Below are 21,382 nucleotides of genomic sequence, written 5' to 3' on the forward strand. Positions count from 1 at the left end.
ATTCCATATTTTCTTCTGAGTTATTTATCTTTTGGCAATACTTGGGCTTCACTGTGCATTCACTGTAAAAATTTATGTAAAAATCTTAATTAATAATAGAATTATTAGATCAAAATAGACCTTGTCAGCCATGGTGAACTCTACCTGATTTATTCTTCAAAAACTGTCCTCAGAGTCAAATGAAAAAAATTAGGAAAGGATCTGGAATAGACCATTGTCAAAAACTTAAAATTACGTGGAGAAGTTGAAAAACTATTAAGAACATGATTTGTCAAATATTTTTGGTGTATTATAGAGATGGAGATGAGGATTGATATGAAGAAAGTCAAGGGTGTGACATTAGAACTGGATTTAAAGCCATGTGCTCTGATTTTGGTTGTAAGTCCTTTAACCATCTGAATGTGGATTTATTTATTTGTACTACAGAGATAGTTAAATATGGTGTAGAACATATATGACTATGTATATGAAACATTTTGTCCTTTGTAAACATGCTGTGTTAACTGAAGTGTTTGTTTATGTGAAAAAAAGATTATACCTAGAGGTGATGACAGATTGCTGTGTATGGAGTTGGGCAAAGCAAATAGATATCAGTTAAATTGGATGCTTCAAAAATAGATTGTAATGTTATTTTAAAAGAGCATTCTGATAAGAAATCAACTGTTTTCTAAAATGGCAGATCTATTCCCAGTCTGTAATTCTCACACTGGAAGAATTGCATTGTGTCAATAATATTCAAATGAGTCACTGTAATTTGTATAGCTTTTGTTGTTATAGCACAAAATAATATGTGAAAAAAAACACGATTATATGGTTATCACTCTGCTTAATAGGGTTTACAGCCCCTATGTATGCATAACAGCTGCTGGAGTGAGCCTTCAATTAATTTTACATAACAGGAGCAATTTTACACAATTACTTGAACATCTTTGGCCATGTTCCATTTCTCTGACATAAAGATATTGGCCAAAATAACAAGTAATGATTTTTCCAATGGGATCTCTCAAAATAAATTATATAGAAGCTAATCTTTTCTGGATTAAATATTTTAGCTTCTATATAATCTCATTTTAAACTTATTTTCATATGGAATATACTTATTAATAATAATTATTAAAGCTAACATTTATTGAGAACTTATTAATTCCCAGGTGCTCTGCTGACTATTTTACATGAACTTCCTTCCTTAATCCTCAGACTATCTGAAGAATAGGTTTCAATTTAGCCAGGAGGAACCACAATTAACAAGGGCTGAGGAGTAACCTGTCCATAGTCACAGTGACCAGTAGACAGGGTTCAAATCCAGGCTGTGTGTTAGCTAAAGTAATTTTCCCAAGCACAAACACACTGATTTATTTTTGTCAAATTTCAACTTGTTTGTCAAAGGTAAATTCTATACCAGATTTTTATTTCTAAATCTAATTATAAATTACTTCAAAAATGTATGTGTTTATTAGTGGTAATAATTAGTAACATCATTTAGGCACCATCAGCTATTTTTTGGCTAATTATCCTTTTAGACATTCAATCCATAAGTGTTCATTAAGCACCTACTAGAGTTAAGCCTTCGCTTGAGTTGACATATTTAGTCACTCCTCTTGCCAAGAAATGCAGACATGCATTCCCTAGTCAGGAAGCATGTTTCTTTGTAATCATTTTTTCTCAGGATGTACTTTCATCCCCTTAAGGAAGAGAATAATTATAGTTGAGTCCAGATTCTATATATTGCTAACATCTAAGAGTCTTTAAATCACACTTTTGTTATTTTCTTATTCCCTTTCCTCACAAATATCATTATTGAATCCATCATACTACAGAGCAATTTCTACTGATTTACTCAATTCCTCTTTTAATCTATGAACTTGTGGTGGAAAGAAATGATATCTTTTTATCATGTTTTCAGTGTGTTGAACATCATTATGTGTTTAAATGAATGAATTAAGTAAATCCCCTGTATACTCCAAAGAATTTAAGAACAATATCTAAGAAAACTTTAAGAAAAAAATTCTTTTTATTTATACTTCTTAATTTTACTGTCTCACCACATACCAGTAATGACTAGCTCAGCTGGAAATGTCAAAAATGGCTTCAAATGTGCTTAAGCTGTCATTCAAAATGAGTCCTTTTGAGACTATCACCTGTCATGTACCAGGTTCTCAGAGTGGATTGAGCAATGACACAAAGTATACTTAAGCAATAGGCTTTACTGATAAAATTTAATTTTCAATGATTAGCAAGAGGAGAATGCCTGGTGAAGCTGATCCTAAATATCATTTCTCAAGGAGGTGAGGTAAGGCTGGGTCACTCCCCCAAAACACCTACTTTTACTGTATGTCCAGCCAGCCCCAGTCAGTCTCAGGGTTGGATGTCAATGAGGATAAGGTGACACAAGCATTTTATTCTGACTGAATCCTGGTTTGCATTTTCCTTGGTAAAGTGTGTCCCTGAACTCATACTTGCCGAAGTGTAGTAGACTACAACATACCAACCTTTCCAGACATAAGAACATCATAATAGCTCATGTCACTACAAAAATCATAGACAGTATTTGTAACTTTGTAGAAAGAGTTAGAGAACCTGTAGCTATTAAACTTAGTTACTTAATACTGATTTATAGTGTTACATTTCTTGAAATTAGAAGTCCTGGTGGATCTCATTATACTAAAATTGAGACACAAAAACATTAAAAAAGAAAAAGAATGAACACACTATTTGTAGGAATAATAACCTGTTTGTAAAAGGTGGTATTTATGTTAAGTTTTAAAGGATATCTAATATTCTAATGTGTAATAATGGACTTGAAAATTTGCCCACAAAATAAGGAATGATGAGTGATACAGGTGGAGAAAGGGGAAATAACATTGTGAGTCCCTAACATAAACAAAGGAAAACTGTGTCTTTGGGGCTAACACTGATTTTAGAACCTCAGTGAGAGCTCATGGCAACAACTTAGAGTGAATTTCAAAGGTAGGGTTTAAAAAAGAACTGCAATTTAACACTTCACTAAAAATAAGAATATCTTTTGGAATTTTTTTAAAATGTAGCTTTCAGCCTTTAATAGGTAGAAGCAGTCTTTTATTATGAGAAAATTAAAGGCTATCCATTTCTTTTCAAAATTTATAAATTTGCATCATGTATGCATGCAGAGACTTCACTTTTAAATCTAACTTCATTCCCAACACAAAGAAATGATAGATGTCTGAGGAGACAGATATACCAATTACCCTGATCTGATTACAAGACATTATATACATGTATTAAAATGTAAAACTGTTGAACTGTGTTAAAATCACTATCAATGACATAAGAAAGGTTTCACTTGTTGTGTGATGCAAAAGATATTTAGTCCTTTCCAGTCATGTTGTGTTTGGACTTGGTGTTGTGAAAAGAGAGCAGCAGCCACATCAGCTGGATGCTCAAATGTGCACATGATAATGGAGAATAATTTCAAAATCTTACAAAGCTGAGCGTTCAAGGAGTTATGGAAAACTATTTTAATGTTCTTGACAGGGTCTAGGCACACTGTTGATAAAACCATTCCTTTGTTTAACTGTCTTTCAAGGTATTCTTAAAAGTTGCCATGAGTATTCAGGTAATATAGCATAATCATAATAATATCAATCTTGGGGCTAAAATGCCTTGATCCCATGCACCTCTTTTACTAGTCCTTATATTTAATCACTAATTGATAAGCAGCAATTTCCTGCACATAGTAGGAGACTGCCACATTTTTGCTATCATGATTGGCTGCTGATCCTAGCAAGATACTCTGAATTCATTTTTATCGATAACACTTGATTTAGCAAAGAAGAAACTTTGAGAATATGCCACCTCTACCCCATAAATATATATAATTCCTGTCAGTTAAAATAAAAATATCTTTTAAAATTAAACTAACTTGAACAAATTTTCTAATAACTTTATATTAGTCCTTGGGTGATTTTTATCCTTTTTTATAAACTATATATTTATTTCCTACAAATTGTGCAGTACTTTATTTTGTTGACTAAAATTTTTTCCATTATTTCTACCATTTTAGTTAAATAGGAATGTAAAATTCTTGTTATTTTTTTTGAAAATGTATTTCTTATAGTTTTAAAAATTGATTTTACTCAAAATACATATTCTTGGTTCTATTAGTATTTTGTTTGTATCCTTATTTTGTCCCATAGAATGAGCAAGTTGTAACAAACCCTAGGATGTGACCTGCTCCAGGCTTATGATAGAGAATGACACACTGTGTGAAAATGGTTTTGAAATGATATTTTAGAACTTTCTTGGTAGGCTAAATCTGTGGTTAATAGTCTTAAGATGCATAAATCTCTTTTGCATGTGCTTATGATAGTTATTTGTTGATATTCCTGTTTCCAAAGTGATAATGGCTGAGGTATACTCTTTTCTGCCATCTTCAATTATGCTAACTTTGGAGTGGAGCCACACATTTGCATGTATCTTTTGAGATCTACAGAATGATGCTGACCCTAAGTCTTATTACTGAGTATTTTATCTTGTCATTTGTGATGAATTTTGACTTATAAATGCTATAGATAAAACATATTCAACATTTAATTCTGTTAATACTCTCCTTTGATAATCTGTTAAGATATCATCAATTTTCAAAATGTGAATTTAAAAAAGAAAAGTGTGTTAAAAGAACAGCTGAGTATATCAACTGAATTGTATTCCAAAAACTTGGTCCATCCGTTTGAGATGAAACATATACCTTGTCAATTATAGCATTTCCCTGACATTTAACTGTGGCAAGGAACTAGAAAGGAAATGAGAAAAGGAAGCATAAATAATAGCCATCTCTGTTGACATGCCTAAAGGAGGGTAAGTCATCTCCTTTATAACTGAGACCAAAAAATCTTGGCATGAGAATATGAATATTAAATAAGAATAGTAAATTTAATGAAAATAATGTATTCTTTTACCTAAACTTGTCTTGCTATTAAGGAATATATATAGTCCTTGATGATTAAATAAAACTTTGAAAATAACAGTTACTGACAATTTATGAAAAGAATGCTTTCAATAATAACTGGACAAATAAATGAAAAGGCAAGTTGTGATTATGCTCACAATATGTTTCCATGTCCCCTATTTATACAACAGTTATTACAAAACATAATCAATAACTTTTGACATTGCTAGCCCATGAATTCCAATTAGTGGATATTACTCATAGTAATACCCAGTCACTTTCTGTCTTCAACTCATTGAAAAGGTCAATATTCCTGGGAAAACTGGAAAGAATGCACCTCTTTCCACTCCAGGTCACACTTCCATTCCTTGTGACTATGGAAGATTCTTTGAGGTTTTATTTTTTAAATAAAGTAGTCCCACTATTTAAGGTTGCCACTTTTGCAAAGATCATTATCCTTGACAAATGCATTCTGTGTCTTTTACTCATGAAAATTAATGGATAAGAGTAGTTATCTTAGGGTTGTCTATCTATCAACTTTCTCAGACATTCTTGTCTCAATTCTCTTTTAACACGAGATCTGTTTCTATGATATATTCTGATGTGGAGCTTAAGAGATTTATTTTAAACAAAATAAATGCTCAATATGCATCATATGGAACACCATGCATTTCATGGTGAAAAGGTCATAATTTGTATTTTATCCTCTTTTTACTTCACAAAATCAACAACAGCCAAGTCAGATTGTATTTCAAAACTTCTTCATATACAAAGTGATGTTTTTGTAGTGGAAATAAAAATGAGTAATGGCCAGTGAACTCTGGAATCTAGAAGATCTCGATAGACAATTACAATGCAGAGCGACTGCAGTGAGAAGCAAAGCATAGAATATTAAGGAAGCTGGAAATAATGTACTGGAGCTGGATTGATACGTGTATGTGTCAATCTATAAAAGAAAGAGCATCTATAGGAGTTTGGAAAAAAAAGTGCTTCGAATAAAAGTGTTTTGAAAAAAGTGGTTGTTATAATGAAATGTGTGATGTCTGAAACCAAATGACAGGGTCATATTTTAGGTATTAGAAAAATTAATCTGGCAGCATTGCATAGAAATGAAGCAGCCCAAACTAAGATGTGGAAACCAGGTAGATGATGTCTGTTTTAGAAATAGAAATGACAATGGATGGGAGAGATTTTGGCATACAGCATTTGAAGGAAAAAAAGAAGGAAGATACAAAATATTATGATTTTTAACTAGGAAGATGATATTATTTAAATGAAGCTAAAGAAAGAATAATTTTATAGAAATTAAATATATAACAGTAACCTTTGGGTTTTGGCATTGTTGTTACCATTTTCTAGATGGACAAACCTAAAAACAGCAGAGATTAAGTAGCCCCCCAATAAATACAATGATAAAATGTCTAGCTATCATTATAAAGCATTATGCATGACTAAAGACTGTTTTCCCCTCCATGCTAATGCTGTACAAAGATTACACTGGACCAAAGGATCTGTGTAAGACCATTCTGTAGAGGATCAACAACATCCTAGTTTCCTGGAAGAGAAAAGTGAGAGGAAAATGAAGTGATCCTTCCTCAGTACTAATGTGAGCTGTTCTTTTGTAGCAAGATTAAATTAACCTGACTAAAAATAGATATTTTGTCTCACTGACTACAGAATCTCAAAGAAATGATTCTCTGAATTTTACTTTGGGAACCATAACTCTGTGCTTAAGCTCTCTGAAAATCTGTTTTGGCCCATTTTACTATAATGAAAATGTGATAGGGTAACAAGCAGGTTGGCTACAGTCAAGTGCTCCATTGAAGACTTCTACAGGCTAAAAATGATGTTGATGGCTTACAGAGGGAATTTTGTGGTTAAATGAATCCTAGCTATTGCAGCTAAACCTTTGTATGTTTCCTAGGCAACAAAAATGCTTTAAAAATGGTTGCAGTTTAAGTAGAAAGTGCTTTAAAACTAAAGTAAAAAGTAAGATTTTTTTTTTAAAGGTGATATGTGGTCAGAGAATATAAATCAGAAAGAAATTACTGAGTGGGTAATTGTCCATGATGTGAAATTGGGAGCACTTAAAAATGTACTCCAGGTGTGTTTAATTTTTATTTCTTAATTCTTTGGTATTTATTTGATTTAATATTCTGCACTTCACAATTATCAAGTTGAACTTCCTACCAATCTTTTTCTATTTTAAGCACTTTGTGAGTTATTTAAAAAATCTGTACATTGTGTCAATTCTCTTTAGATTAGCAACCTAAGTGTTAAATATACCTGTGAAAAGCTATTTGCAAATGTGTGAAGTGCATTTTTTAAACTGGTAAAGATGATAAAGCTATTCTGATCATGACATAATGGACTACCACAATTGAAATTTAATATATTTGGAACTGGCTATTTGAAAATGAAACTAGGAAAAAATGAAATTTATGGAAATATTTCTTGGAACTGGGGTAAAAGTTGTAGAAATAATTTACTATGTTTATGTTAATATTTCAATGTCAAAATTAGTTAATTTCTTCCATTGAACTTCAGAACACTCCACTAATTTCTTGATTTCATAAAATATGTAAATTAAACTGGATTAAGCACTATTTTCCTTTTGAATAAAATCTGTGGTTCACATTAGAAATACGTAATAATAAAACTTTTTCTTTTATTCAGGTGATGGTAAAGAAAAGTTTTGGTGATTAATCAAAAACAATTGCTTAGTTTGCAGTGGCTGGCTAAACATTTCTTATGCAAATAAGCTAAGAATATAACTCCTCAAATTCAATAGGATTCAAGTGCAGTTGAAAGCCGTGTTCAAAACCATCTTGCCCTCATCTTCGATTCTTTGGTATTTATATTGAACCAGGACACAGGGTGCAGCTTTTGCTGTCATGGGTCATTGATTTCTAGAGCATCCATGAAATCTCAAGTTTGCACAGCAAAGCTTTCTGAGAAGAAATATTTTTCTTATTGATATCGTACTTTCAAAATTGCAACACTTTATTTCTGGCTTTCCTTAAATATGTAGTAGGTATCAAATTGGCAAAATAACTTTATGGAAAGGAAGGAAGGAAGGAGAAGGAAACAGGAAAAGAGAGATGAAGGAAGGCAGAAAGGAAGGAGGAAAGGAAAGAAGGTCATTTATTTGAACAATATTAGGTATATATATATATATATATATATATATATATGTAAAAATAGTCTGATTAAAACATAATCAGACAAAAAATATTTCCCTATAAAAAACACACAGATACACAGAAATTGAAACTTCAAGATGAATTTATGAGAAAATTTGCTCCTTAGCTTAACTACATTATGTTCTTCTAATATTCTCAGTGGTAAACCTGGTAGAAATATTGAAATGTTTGAATGCATAACCTTTGAAGATGTGCAGAAAATTTAATTTGTAGTTTTAAAGGAAATACTCTTATTTGAACTCAGTAATATTTTTATGATGACACAAATTTACTGGACATAAAAACACCCACATTTCTAAAAGCACTTTGAGTAGAACTTAATGAATGCAATCTAATATATTTAAAAGTTGAAATATTTGCTTAGTGTTGATAAGATCATATAAAATAAGTAAAAATAGAAGCTGCCTTAATGGGACCTCAAGAATCATGTTCTGAGAATTTCCATAACTAACAATCAAAGTAAACACAGAATTATCTCCTCTGGTTCAAAAAGTACGTGGTCCTTAATCTAAATGGCATTTAAAGAGTTGAATTTAGGTCATAATACACCATCCAGCCAGAGAAAGGGAGAATTTACTATGTGACTTAATACCAGTAATAGTGGTGTTTTTCCCAAACCAGTGGGTTTATTGTCATCATATGGATATGATAGTTAATTGTTTCTCTTTTAAACACTTTATTAGTAAAAAATTTAGAAGGAATTTTGAAATAGCCTTCTAACAAACAAGCAAGCAGAATATCAATGCATATATGTAGTGTGTTAACATTATTTATTAATTAATCTTTGTTTTATGGTTTCCTTTTGCTCTTTTACTATGTTGTATATCTCAGTTCCTATGTTGGTCAGAAGAGTCCATAGTAGCTGAAAAGCTACCAGGATTAACACAGCAGGAAGAGAAAGTGCATGCAGGTAGTATATTGACCATTCATAGCATCTGATTATGACTTATCATATAAAGGCCATAATTATTCTCATAAACTCTCCCTAATGGTGAGATACTCTGAAAAATATAGGTGAGTTCATGAAATACTGGGTACAATTTTAAGAAGTTACAATATTCCCTCTTACACATAGTAGGTATGCAAAAAAGTATCTTTGATGAAACCATTATAAGACTAAGAGTGCATGACGTTATGACAAAAACCAGAGGTATAATGTTAATGAAGAAATACTAGAGACTTAAAAGGAGGCTATTTAGTATGCAACAGATTTGAAACAAATGAAAGGTTAAAATGAAAATTCAAAAGAGGACATGATAAGCTAATCCCAATATTTAGAAAAGATTAACAAATAACTGCTCCACATTGTGGAGAATATCTCTCAATATTCTGAAGAGAATGCCCAAAATTTTTCACTGTCATTTGGTAGGAAATCTCATGGTTTTACACATTCTATCACCACATATCCTAGCTTCCAGAACTCTTCTCGAAGGAAAGTAACAAAGCAGAATTATTCATTGGGGATCATGGTGATAAAATATTCACAGTTCCTATTAAAGCAATAATGTGCCAGTTTTTAAATTACTGAACTATTCTGTTTGTTATTTCCAAGGGAATCTTATTAGCAAAGAGAGAACACACTAACATAGTTATACTTTTGGATTCATCACATGTCTGGTTAGAGAGTATTTAAAAATACATTTCAGATCTCTTCTCTTTGCTTCCTATAAACATGTTGAAATGACAATTAAGGAGTTATTAAATTCAAAGGACCTGAAGGAACACTGTAACTTGTAAAATTGTACCATCAATGCATAATAATGTAGACAGTAAAAAGAAATAAAACTACCAGAGTTAAATTTTTTTTTTTTTACTGGAGCAAAGCATGCAGTGTTTTAATTGATACATAACTTTACAAATTTATGGGGTACAGTATAATTCTATACACATAAACAATTATACACATAAACAATCTGTGACGACCCAATCAGGACAATTAACATTTCCCTCTCCTTAAACACTTGTGTTGTGGAGCTCCAGACTCCTCTCCCAGTTCTTTATAAAATATAAAATAAATTGTCATGAACTTCAGTCACCCTACTATGTTGTAGCATATTAGAAATTATTTCTCCTCTCTAACTGAAGAATATGGTATTTATATGTTCCTAGTCCATATTGAGTAAGAATTAGTATTTTGGTTCCTAATCTTATTTTTCTTGTAAATAAGAGTTTGCTCAAAACGAGGAGACACAATACACGGTGGTGAAGAGAAGACTGAAAACCAGTTTCCTAGTTGAATTTCAGTTCAACTAGTAGCTGGTGTCTTGGGTAAGTCAGCCTCCTCATCTGCAAAATGGTGCTGACAGGACCTACCCCTTTTAAGTTTTAAGATGAGACTACACTATGCTTAGAACTGACCCTGGCATAGTTGGTATGTATGGTTGCTAAGTAGATTCTATTAGTGAAATAATGGAGTTAAAATACTGAATTTCCCCGGAGGTATATTGTCAGCTTCCTAAAATGCTTAACTTCCAAAGTTGAGAATGGTTTCTCAGGATACAGTGCTTAGCAAAACCAGTTCATTCATATTCTCCACTCTCAGCAGGTCAAATATGAGACTGAGTTAAAACAACACTCCTGCAGGAAATGACTGAGAACCTCTATAGTCATCCCGTTCACATACTGCCATCACATTTAAGAATGTGATTTATACACTGAGTTAATGCAAAGGAAAATTTTCTCTTGATGTTTAAATTTTCTCTTGATGGTTAAGAATCACTGTCTAAATCTATTAAACTACTGTTAAGATGCTAATTAAGAGCCAATTAAGGTCTCGGCATATTGACACAGGCATGTAATCCCACCCAGCAGGAGAGGCTAAGGAAGGAGGATCTTGAGGTGGATCCCTTGCCTAGCAGGCATAAAGCCCTGGACTGGATCCCCAACACAGGAAAAATAAACATGCTCAATTCTAAGGTTTCTTCAGGGTAACTTTTAAAACATTCATGGTATGCCTCCAAAGTAGTCATTGTACCATGTTCAAACAGTCCTGTTAAAGTTCTAAAAATCAGGGCTCAAGCCCTTACTGCTAAACAGATCTTCTAAGACAGGAAAAAACTAAGTGTACCTCAACACATGGCTCTAAGCTGAATAGAACACAATCAGCTTCCATCCCTATCCTTACCAACCCCAAGTACCCACTTTCCTGGAAGTGATCCTGTTTTGGGTATTCAGTGCCTGTGCAAACATAATACACACGTCCACATTTTCCCTCCCTTAGTATCATACTCTGAGACAAAACAAATAAAAACCTTGTAAATTGAGCTTTTTAAGGGAAACTGTCAACATCTTAAATTTTATTAATGTAAGCATTTGATGCCAAAAAAAATTTTTTACGAACTCAGAATTTAAGTACATGAAATTTCCAGTTTCCAATTTATCATTTTATCTCATACTAGTTCTAAGGCATTTCTCTACATCTACTCTAATGTAGCTCCTTGGGCATCATTTGAATCAGCCTAACATGTGGCTTTACTACTGACCATGAAGCTAAACAAACAAAATGCCAAGTAACTTTTATATGACTGGGACAAGAAATAGTCCTTAGATGATGACTAGGACTGTTAATCTCCACCAGGACATTTTGTTGAACCATTTCTTCTGATAACAGAAGAAGACTCTTCCAAAAAACGAGGGAACAAAAGTATAATCAAAGAAGCTTCTGCAGCTTAAGCCTCCCAAAACCAAACCAGTGAGTCTGGAGTATCTCCAGCTAATTGAGTTTTTAGAGCTAGACACCTAAGACCTATCATTAATACCTCCATCATCTTGACTGTGGCTGTACTAGTTATGCCTGAAGAGTTTAATGCCCATCCAAGTCCAAAGGTGGAAGAACACATACACCGCTATGGTAATTGGCAAGAGCAGACTGTAAAAGCAAAGGCTGGCTGTGCTGGTGCAGCCCTGCGGGAAGTTTTTTTCCACAGAGGCAGAGTAGAACAGTCCTGCTAAAGAGATAGCGGAATAAGAACATTCAAGGTTGGCAGAGATAGAAACATTCTTCTCTTTCACTTATTACTCGCCACCGTTTGAAAAGGTAGATAGTATTAAAAAAATTTAGTTGTGTTTTTTTGTTTGTTTGTTTTGTTTTTTTAAATTATGGTCTAGTGCTGCTTCACTTCTTCTTGCTTCTTATTTTCATGTGTTGTCCTAGCTGCCTGGGGTATCATGTTAGGAATCCCATCGATGATAGGATAGGCTATTCCCAGCTCTTTGTTAATCAACTCATTTGTTGATGCTTCGTATCTGAGCGGCTTCTTGGACAGTGGGCACACCAGGAACTCCAGCAGCGCAGGGTCGAAGGTGCGGGGCGGCTCCTCCGCCTTCTCGCCCGGATCCACCGAGAGTCGCGACCCGGTTGTGTGCAGACACCTGCCGGCGTCGCGGCCGCACAACCCTGGTCCGCGGCTGTCTCCTCCCAGAGTTAAAATTTTAAAGTAGTTCTAATTCTGTATGCATATAATTACTCCCCAACACATTCTGGATACATTTTTTAACACACCCTATCACCATGGTCTAGCAATACAATAATGGAAGTCCAAAGAAACAGCCTCTTACCCATTGACGGCTCCAGTTATCATTGATGTGAAAAATTTCTATTGTTAAGTATAAAAAGTGAATTGTTGAGCTGAAGCCTGCATTCCTAGGAGCTTGGAAGTTAAAGATATGTAGGATTGTGGTTCAAATTCATCCCAGGCAAAAAATTTGCAAAACCCCATCTCACTAATAAAAGCTTGGTATGGTGGCATCTCCTATGATCCCAGTACATAGAAAGCATAAATGGGAGATTTGTAATCCGGGTCTGCCTAGGCATAAAGTAAGTCCCTGTATCAAAACAAAACAAAACAAAATCGTTTATGGATGTGGTTCAAGTGATAGAGTGCCTACCTATCAAGTGCAAGGCCCTGAGTTTAATCGCCACAACCACAAAAAAGTGAATTGTCTATTCTTTTCATTTTTTAAACACCATTTAAAGATTCAAGCAATTTTACATAACGCATACACTCTCAGATAAGCAATTGATTTTATAAATCTGTAGTAATAATTCAAAACATGTTTATACAGTTTGAAACATTTCTTTAATTTAATGTTATTGTGTGAAATTGCCCATATACTTTTAACTAGTATTTCACTGTATTTTCAGATTTGAAGTTTTAAAACATTTAGTAAGGGCTCACAAGTGATGTTATAGTAGTGTTTTCAAATAGTCATATATACCAAGAGAAAAACTCTAAATTGATTGCAAAAGATTGATTTTCCTGTTATGAATTACAAGAGGTTCATGTTTTCTCTAATCAACTGAATTCTTTCTAATGACAGAGAAAGTAGAACGAGGGATGTCTAAAATAAAATCACACTGTAGATCACCATCTCGCACCTCTCCGAAAATGAAGGAAAAGGGTTGTGAGTCTCGACTGGATTAAGCTCTTCAGTTCTTCCTAATTCATGTATTGACCTGACAATTTAAATCTGTCTCATCAGATCAGGGAGGAGACCATCTTTCCAAGGCAGATTCTAGCAGGTGGCATGACAGTACATGAGCTAAGTGCTGTCCTGTTAAACTGGAGTTTCACTGACAGAAGGTCAAGGGAAAGGTCTTTTACAGAGCCAGATGGCCTAGTTATGGTGTTTATGAAGGGCAGACAAGTATTTACAAGTAAAATGAAACGTTAGATAAAGCAACCCTGCTAAAACCAATTACAGCTGCGTAATTCTTATAACTGGCTGCAAACCCAAGCATATATATTTTAATAAAATTTCATCTTCCTGTTCATGATGACTTAAGATCTATAACACCAACTAATTTAAGAGTCTTTCTGATGAATAGAATAAGAAATTGTTTATAACTATTTGCTTGAGATCACAGACCCTTCAAAAGGCATTTTCCTGATGATTCCTACATATAAATAACTATTCTCCAGTATCTTATAGCTAAGGAAGCACAGAAAATACCTTTAATAAATAAGGTGTGCAAATGTTAATATAAACAAAGAAGATTATGGGGATGAGTAGATAAAAAGTCAGTGACATAGACATGCTATGATTGATGTGAAATCAAAATCCCAAAGGAATAAGATGATAATGTATACAAATGAAATGTCTTGGCAATAAAATGTGGCCTAATGCAGAGTGTACTTTCTGGCTCCAGGGGTCAGCTACTGCTTACTTCCATTCAGTTGTTCATATGTGGAAATCTAGGTTGGTCTTAATAATTGTCTGATTTTTATACAAACTGAGAAATATGGCAAGGCCATAAAAATGTGATGTGTCTAGAGAATGATAAAAGGAAGGGAAGGATCAAGAAGAGAAACTGAAACAAAAATCATTAAGATGAGTGCAGCCCTGTAGAAGGCCCCAATTTCCTGCACCAAGGGTTACATGTTGCCTCTCTATTATCCGCTGTGTCCCACACTGTGGTAGAAAGACATTATCTTGGCTAGTGGACAACTGTCTGGTCTATGCTACCTATTTTACACACTTACCTTTATGGTTCACAGGGTACTGTGATAATCCAATTAGTGACAGATAATTATGTAGATGAGGCTGATAAAGTTCATTTACTGAAAGTCTATGAATATTCCAACATTCTGTAATGTACAAAATAGATGCCATACATAACTACAGAGGAAAAGGCAAGTTATTGGAAAACATAAATAGATTTCACCTAGAGACTAAATTCAAATCAATTCACCCAAATGAAATCTTACATTTAACTGCATAATGTTGAGTGCTTTTATTGTGTTAAGTTAGTCTAAGTAGGTTAACTGCATTTTTACCTTTAGAATTATACTGCCATGTACTGATTTTTTAAAAAAATCATGAATTTTAAAACATAAGTTACTTATATACATTTAATTTTACCCTTATGTATATATAGTAATAATTTTTTACTATGAGACTTTATGAAAACATTGATAGGAATACTGGAGTATTGAAAACTCACGAAAGGACTGAAACTTACATTATTCCATTTTGCAACATGCCAACAGTGACAATGAGGATGTGATGGAGCATGCAAAAGTTTAGAATGGAAAGATAGCAGCAATACAAAACACAAAAGGAAATGGCACACTAACGAAAATTGTAATGGGAACAGAGTTAAGTAAAGACAAAAACTACAAAGAAGAATAGGAAAGTACTTTTTTCCTAACACATGGTATAAGCTACAATCCAGATATATGTTATTGACTACTCAGAGTACTAAATTGCATAACCAAAATGTTTAAGCAAAAATTTCTGGGAACAAAAGGAAAAATTGACAGAAACCTGAAGACACATGACACATTTGCACCTTTCAGTAATACAGTAGCAACAACAAAAAGAATGAGAAAAATGACAAGAGTTAAACAGACAATTATATATTACTAATAAGCACATTATGGAATCTGCAAGACAGGAGATGATTGTTAAAAGCAAATATTAATGTGCTTTAAAATGCAAATAATGACTAGATTGTGCTAAGGTCATTGGTATAGTTCTCCTCATCATCATCTTTTTTCCCCAATTAGTGTCTGCTTCTGATTATCTGTGGACTTCCTTCTCTCCTACTCCCATTGCCTTACCATCTGCCCTTCCTGCACACTGCTCCCCACAGTGACTGTGATTGATGAAATGGCTGCTATCTAAAAAGATCACATCCTCCAACTAAGAGATAATTCTGTCATATTCATGATACAAGAGAGAAATTAAATCACACCAAGAGGATCAAAAATCAAAAATGAAGTCAAACCTTTCACCAGTACCACTAAGAAGGAAGGTAATGGGTTTATTCTGGAATGTACATCATAAGATCTCAAAATATTCCCCCCAAATGATTTCTATATTAAAATTATATTCTCAGCCAGCTTTCTAATCACATTAAATGATTGATTTCCTATATGTTATACTTCCAAAATTTACCTCATATGTATCTTTCTTTGGGTTTTGTTCTGAGATTTCCTCTTTCAACACAGTGAAAAACCAAGAAAGAGAAGGAGGTAGGTTGGGAGATCAAAGTGTCCTTTACAAGATGGGGAAGAAAATTCCAAGATGATGCTAATAGAAGTCCCAAGAAGATTCAACACACCCAGAGAAATAGCCACTCCAGGTTGGAATAGGAAGATGTATATAGAAGGGAAGAAGGAATAGATAACTGGAAGAGCTTTATGTTTCATCAGAAAGTTTGGTATACACTGTTTTAAAAAGGTGTACATTACAGAGCCAAATAAGGAAGAAAAAGTGGCAGAAGGCACACAATGCAATTATACTGTCTGACACAGATAGAAACAATGTTTAGCCAACTTCAGAAACAGTAATTCAAGAGTAACCTGAGTTATTTTATGTTAGTAACCTGAGTTGTCTTATGTTATATTGGTTGAAAAAAGAAGAAGTGTTTATGGGTGAGAGTAAAATATATTTGTTTGCTTTTCATATCAGGCATCAAATAAAATATGTAACATTCAAATTTTTAAAATAAGAGTAGTAGACAGTAGAATAGTGATTAACAGAGGCTTGGAAGAGTAAGGAGTAGGAAGGGTGTGAAAGAGGTTGGTTAACAGGTTTATGATTACAATTAGAAGAAATAGCTTTTAGTACCCTATAGTGCAGTAAAGTGGCTGTAGTTAACAATAACTTATTTCATATTTCAAGAAAGATAGGCCAGAGGACTTTGAGTATTCTCAACACAAAAATGATAAATATTTGAAAAAATGCTAAGTACCCTGATTTGAACATTACACATTTTATGAATGTATCAAAATATCACAATGTACACAACATATATGCAAATTATGTCTCAGTTAAAAAGTTTAGGCTGGCAGTGTGTCTCAAGTAGTAAAGTGCCTGACTAGCAAGTGTAAACTCCTGAGTTCAAACCCCTGTACCACCAAAAAAACAAAATATTAAAGGGAAAATATATAAAATAACTCAATAACTTTTATGCTGATTACATGTTGAAATGATATTTTGGATACAAATGACATTGCTAAAGTTATATTTATCTAAAAATGTATTATGGGACAACTTAGAACTGTGGAAACATATAAGAATAGATAAAAACTACAATCACTGAAAAATAAGGTTACCTGGAAGCATGATTTAGAACAGGATATAGGGACACTGCTGTCTTAATTTTAAAGTGTTAATGGGAATGTAAATTAGTCCAACCACTGTGGAAATCAGTGTTGAGGGTCCTCAAAAAGTAAAGTTATATCATTCTGCTCTACCACTCCTGGGTATACACTTGAAGGAATCAAAGTCAGCGTACAATGGAGATACCTGCATACCCATGTTGATTGTAGCAATATTCACGGTATCCAACTCATGGAATTAGCCTAGGTGTTAGATGAATGCCTAAAGAAAAATGTGCTATAGAGATACAGAGATATAGATATAGATATGCACATAGAGACACATAAGATGGAGTTTTATTCAGCCATAAAGAAATATGAAATCATTTATAGGAAAATGGATAGAACCAGAAACTGTCATATTAAGCGAAGTAAGTCAGACTAAGAAAGTAAAGTTTTGAATGCTTTCTTTCATATGCAGAATCTAGAATTTTTAAAAAGACATGAAAGTAGAAAGGGAAATTTGGGGGCACTGTAACGGGCAAGAAAGGCTAGTGGGGCAGTGAATACGGTCAAAGTTTATAGTGTGCAAGTAAAAAATGTTATAATGAATCTGAAATAAATAACTTCTATTTTGATAAAAATATTCAAGTTAATTATTGCATTTTTTAAAGAGCAAAATCTTTTTTGCTAGCTCCATCAAAAGAAAACACTTCAGGTAAGATTACATGTCCAACTCTTCAGACCAGGTTTGGGAGTTATTGATGTGCCTGCATCTGTGATCTTAAGGGAAATATCTTTATCACAGCCAGAAGTAGGATGGGAAACAAGACCATCATGATGGCTTTTCAGGCTAATTGAAAAAATGGTATATTTAGGTAGAATATATTTAATATTAAGGGAAGATATGGGCTTATTAATATATCAACTATTATTTTAACAGGATAGTTTTGAAGTTATTCAAATGCAGTTAGATGTGTGAATTGTATTCTGTCTACAGAAATTTTACAGACCACAGTGTAAAATTAAATCTCATGTAATTATTGGTTTGGATAGTTCAATTTCAACATATTTGAAAAGTCTGCCTAAATGTTTCCTAAGGTGAAACATGCAGAAATTTAGAAGAGAAAGATTTTATTTCTAGGTTGACATGAAATAATAGCATTGTATTATATCAAAGAATTCTTACAGTAAAAATAGAATAGCCCTAAGAAAATAAGCTATTTCAGTGTTAGTCTTCCATTGAAAGTGAAATTAATGCATTTTTTTTCTCAGTTCAAATTTTTAGTTAGGACAGTAAAGAGGTTTGCTAGCGAACATGTGTTGTGATAATTCCTTTCATTGATTACTGTAATTAATATTTTAATGAGAAGAAAAAATGAATCAGAGGTTTTAGACCATATGAAGAACAATGAAAATAATGAAGATATGTAAGATATTGTAAAATATGGGACTTGACAACACTTTGATGATCAGCAGCATGGTGTGATGGTTGGAGTCTTCTGTTCACATCCTGGTTGTGCCATTCTGAGCCCCAGGGTCTGTTATGTATTTGATTTCAACTGACTCAGTTTCAATATCTGTACAACAGGGATAACATTAGTGTCTGCATCAAAGCTTGGCTATGAATATTTGATAAAAATAGCATATGTGTAATAATAAAGTAATATCTAGCCCAAACGAGCACTAATTCATTATCAGCTATCATTGTATCTCTCTTTTCTTAACCTTATGCTATCTTTGATATCATATGATACATACTTTCTTAAAATTTGGCAGAGAAATGTGTATTTTTTAGTCCTTTGAAAAAAACAATTCTTTTTTGTTTCCTTTTCTATTTTGGGGACTTATACGTGCTGGCTAGCAATCAACCACTGAGCTACATCTCCAGGTCTAACAAATTTCTGAAGTACTGTAGTTCAATGAATGCTATTCTTTTAGAAGTTACTTCTGAAAATATTAAAACAGCTAAGAATTTTAGAAAGTATTTTCTGAGAGCCAAACTCCTTATTTTTAATGGTGAAGCAGATGGATTCCTGGAAACAAAATGGTTTGTACACATTTAACGTGGTGCCTAAGTTGAGACACTAAATATTAAGGTCCTAATTGTTTAAGTTTACAAACATAATTACCAACACAGTATACATATTCTCCACAATATGTATAACTGCAACCACTAAAACAGGTAAGTATTTTTACCTTGTATTTTACTGCTTAATTATATATGCTGGCTACTTTTTTTAATGCTTAAGAAAAATCATTAATTTAATTAAGTAACAATATTGATGAAAGGTCCTTCTATGAATCAGTAAATTTCTATATCATGATATACCATATGTCTTTTAGTTACTATTCCAAATTAGACCTAAATTATGCCCACGCTGAGATTTTAATATTAATATCTGAGAAAAGATCAGGCTAAGCTTGATTTTAAAGGTATTTTTATTTCCTTCCTTTAAAAAAAACTCATATCTAATAATAACAACTCAACTTCAAGGGGACAAAAATTTCCAGATATTGTTTAATTACAAAAGTCTACATTCTAAAAACTTTTCATCTTGCATTAAAGCTCTATTATTTAGTCGTATTGTTTCCAGATAAGTTCCCCTAATTGATCAGCTTGAATAAAATCTATTGGATTTAATTTATTACTAAGAATGAGCAGTCATTTTTACTGGCAATGTTATCATGTGTTCTTTTATTTTAGCAGCTGACATTAGACCAGCAATAGAAGGAAAATGAAATAAATATATTTATCATTCTATCTAGAAGACACAAGCTCTTTCTAAGTCTCCCACTATAGATTTGTAACAGATATTATGTAATCACTCTATTTCTGAGTTAGACAATTGCTTACCTTTCTTTCTTCTTAGTAAATTGTAAAATGAGTCAGTCTTAGTCACATACACTAATGAAAAAAATAGAAAGAAGAGAACTGAAATTTTTTGTCTTACATATTTTAGAGAAAACCTACCAATATATATAAAGGTAGCCCATATAGTCCCTAAAGATATTTCTGCTTACATTCACATCATGCTTGTCCAAAAATTTGAAGGCTTTCACTAATACTTTCTGTATTTTTGTTTTAACTTCTAGGCACATAAATAATACTAACACATATGAAACAATGATCAATGATGACAATGGTTTGTCACTAATAGTCAAAATATCCACCAAAAACCAGACATTCTTAAACCCATTTTACAGAAAAGGTAGCTAAAATATGAGGGTAAATACTTTCCCCTAAGTCCCAGTTAAGCTCTGTTTGAATTCAGAAAGGGTGCTCTCTGAATCCCATTAAACCTTTATTCATATGAAATAACATTTTGAACATTATAATGTTTAAAGGAGAGATTCGGTGGAGTAGTTAAGAAGGCTCCTGTTACAAGTGAAAACAGGTTTTTACATACTCTGTTCTCTCCCTTCTCATTTTCCCCTTTGGTTCCTACTGATTTACCTCTTTTATATCTTACCTTTACAATTATGGCACTTTCATTTTTCCTCTGGGTTATTACTCTACTGGTAGGATTCTAGTGGATGGAATTTTCAGTGTCATTTCATTTAAAGAAATAATATTGTCTGTATTCGTGGATACGAGGACCACTGCGTACCACCCAGTGACTGTGGCTGGATGGACAGTGAAAGGTATGGGCCAGTGGGTAGACACGCTCCTTCCTTTTATGATTATGATCTCTCCCATATAAAAAAAGATGAAGATGATAACCTCTGGAACCTTTCAGTTGGTGCATAAGGAAAAACTCTAGGGCTTTGACACATTGGGTTCTCTGCTTAATTTCTAAATATTACAAGCAAAATTCATTATCCCATCACTACTCTACATGATTGCAATTGTGAACAAGGAGAATCTACTCCATAATGTCAGCCCATTTCTATAAAGAAACCAGGAAATGTAAGGTCCATGTCAATTTGCTGCTTACACAAGTACATACATACATACATACATAAAAGTACACAACTTATAAATCTATAACTAGATTAATTGCAACAAATTGAGTTTAAAAATTGTTTGTATTCAGCAACCAAGTCAAGAAATAGAACCAAGTAGAAACTTCTTTCTCCTTATTAATCATTATATCCTCAGCCTATAAGTCTATACACTTAGTCTTATCTTCAATGATTATTATCATTAAATTCTTTTTCATAAGGTAAGTTTTTAAAGGAGAACTGTGAGTTTTTTAGTGCATTCA

General features: G+C 33.0%; 2 pseudogenes; both read right to left on the reverse strand.

Moving 5' to 3' along the window:
- Positions 1-11,747: 11,747 nt before the first annotated feature.
- LOC109702861 (phosphatidylinositol N-acetylglucosaminyltransferase subunit Y-like) lies at positions 11,748-12,125 on the reverse strand (annotated as a pseudogene).
- Positions 12,126-12,230: 105 nt separating this feature from the next.
- On the reverse strand, positions 12,231-12,688 carry LOC109702860 (protein preY, mitochondrial pseudogene; annotated as a pseudogene).
- Positions 12,689-21,382: the final 8,694 nt, after the last annotated feature.

This window comes from Castor canadensis, chromosome 13 (assembly GCF_047511655.1).
Source record: "Castor canadensis chromosome 13, mCasCan1.hap1v2, whole genome shotgun sequence".
Classification (NCBI taxonomy): Eukaryota; Metazoa; Chordata; class Mammalia; order Rodentia; family Castoridae; genus Castor; species Castor canadensis.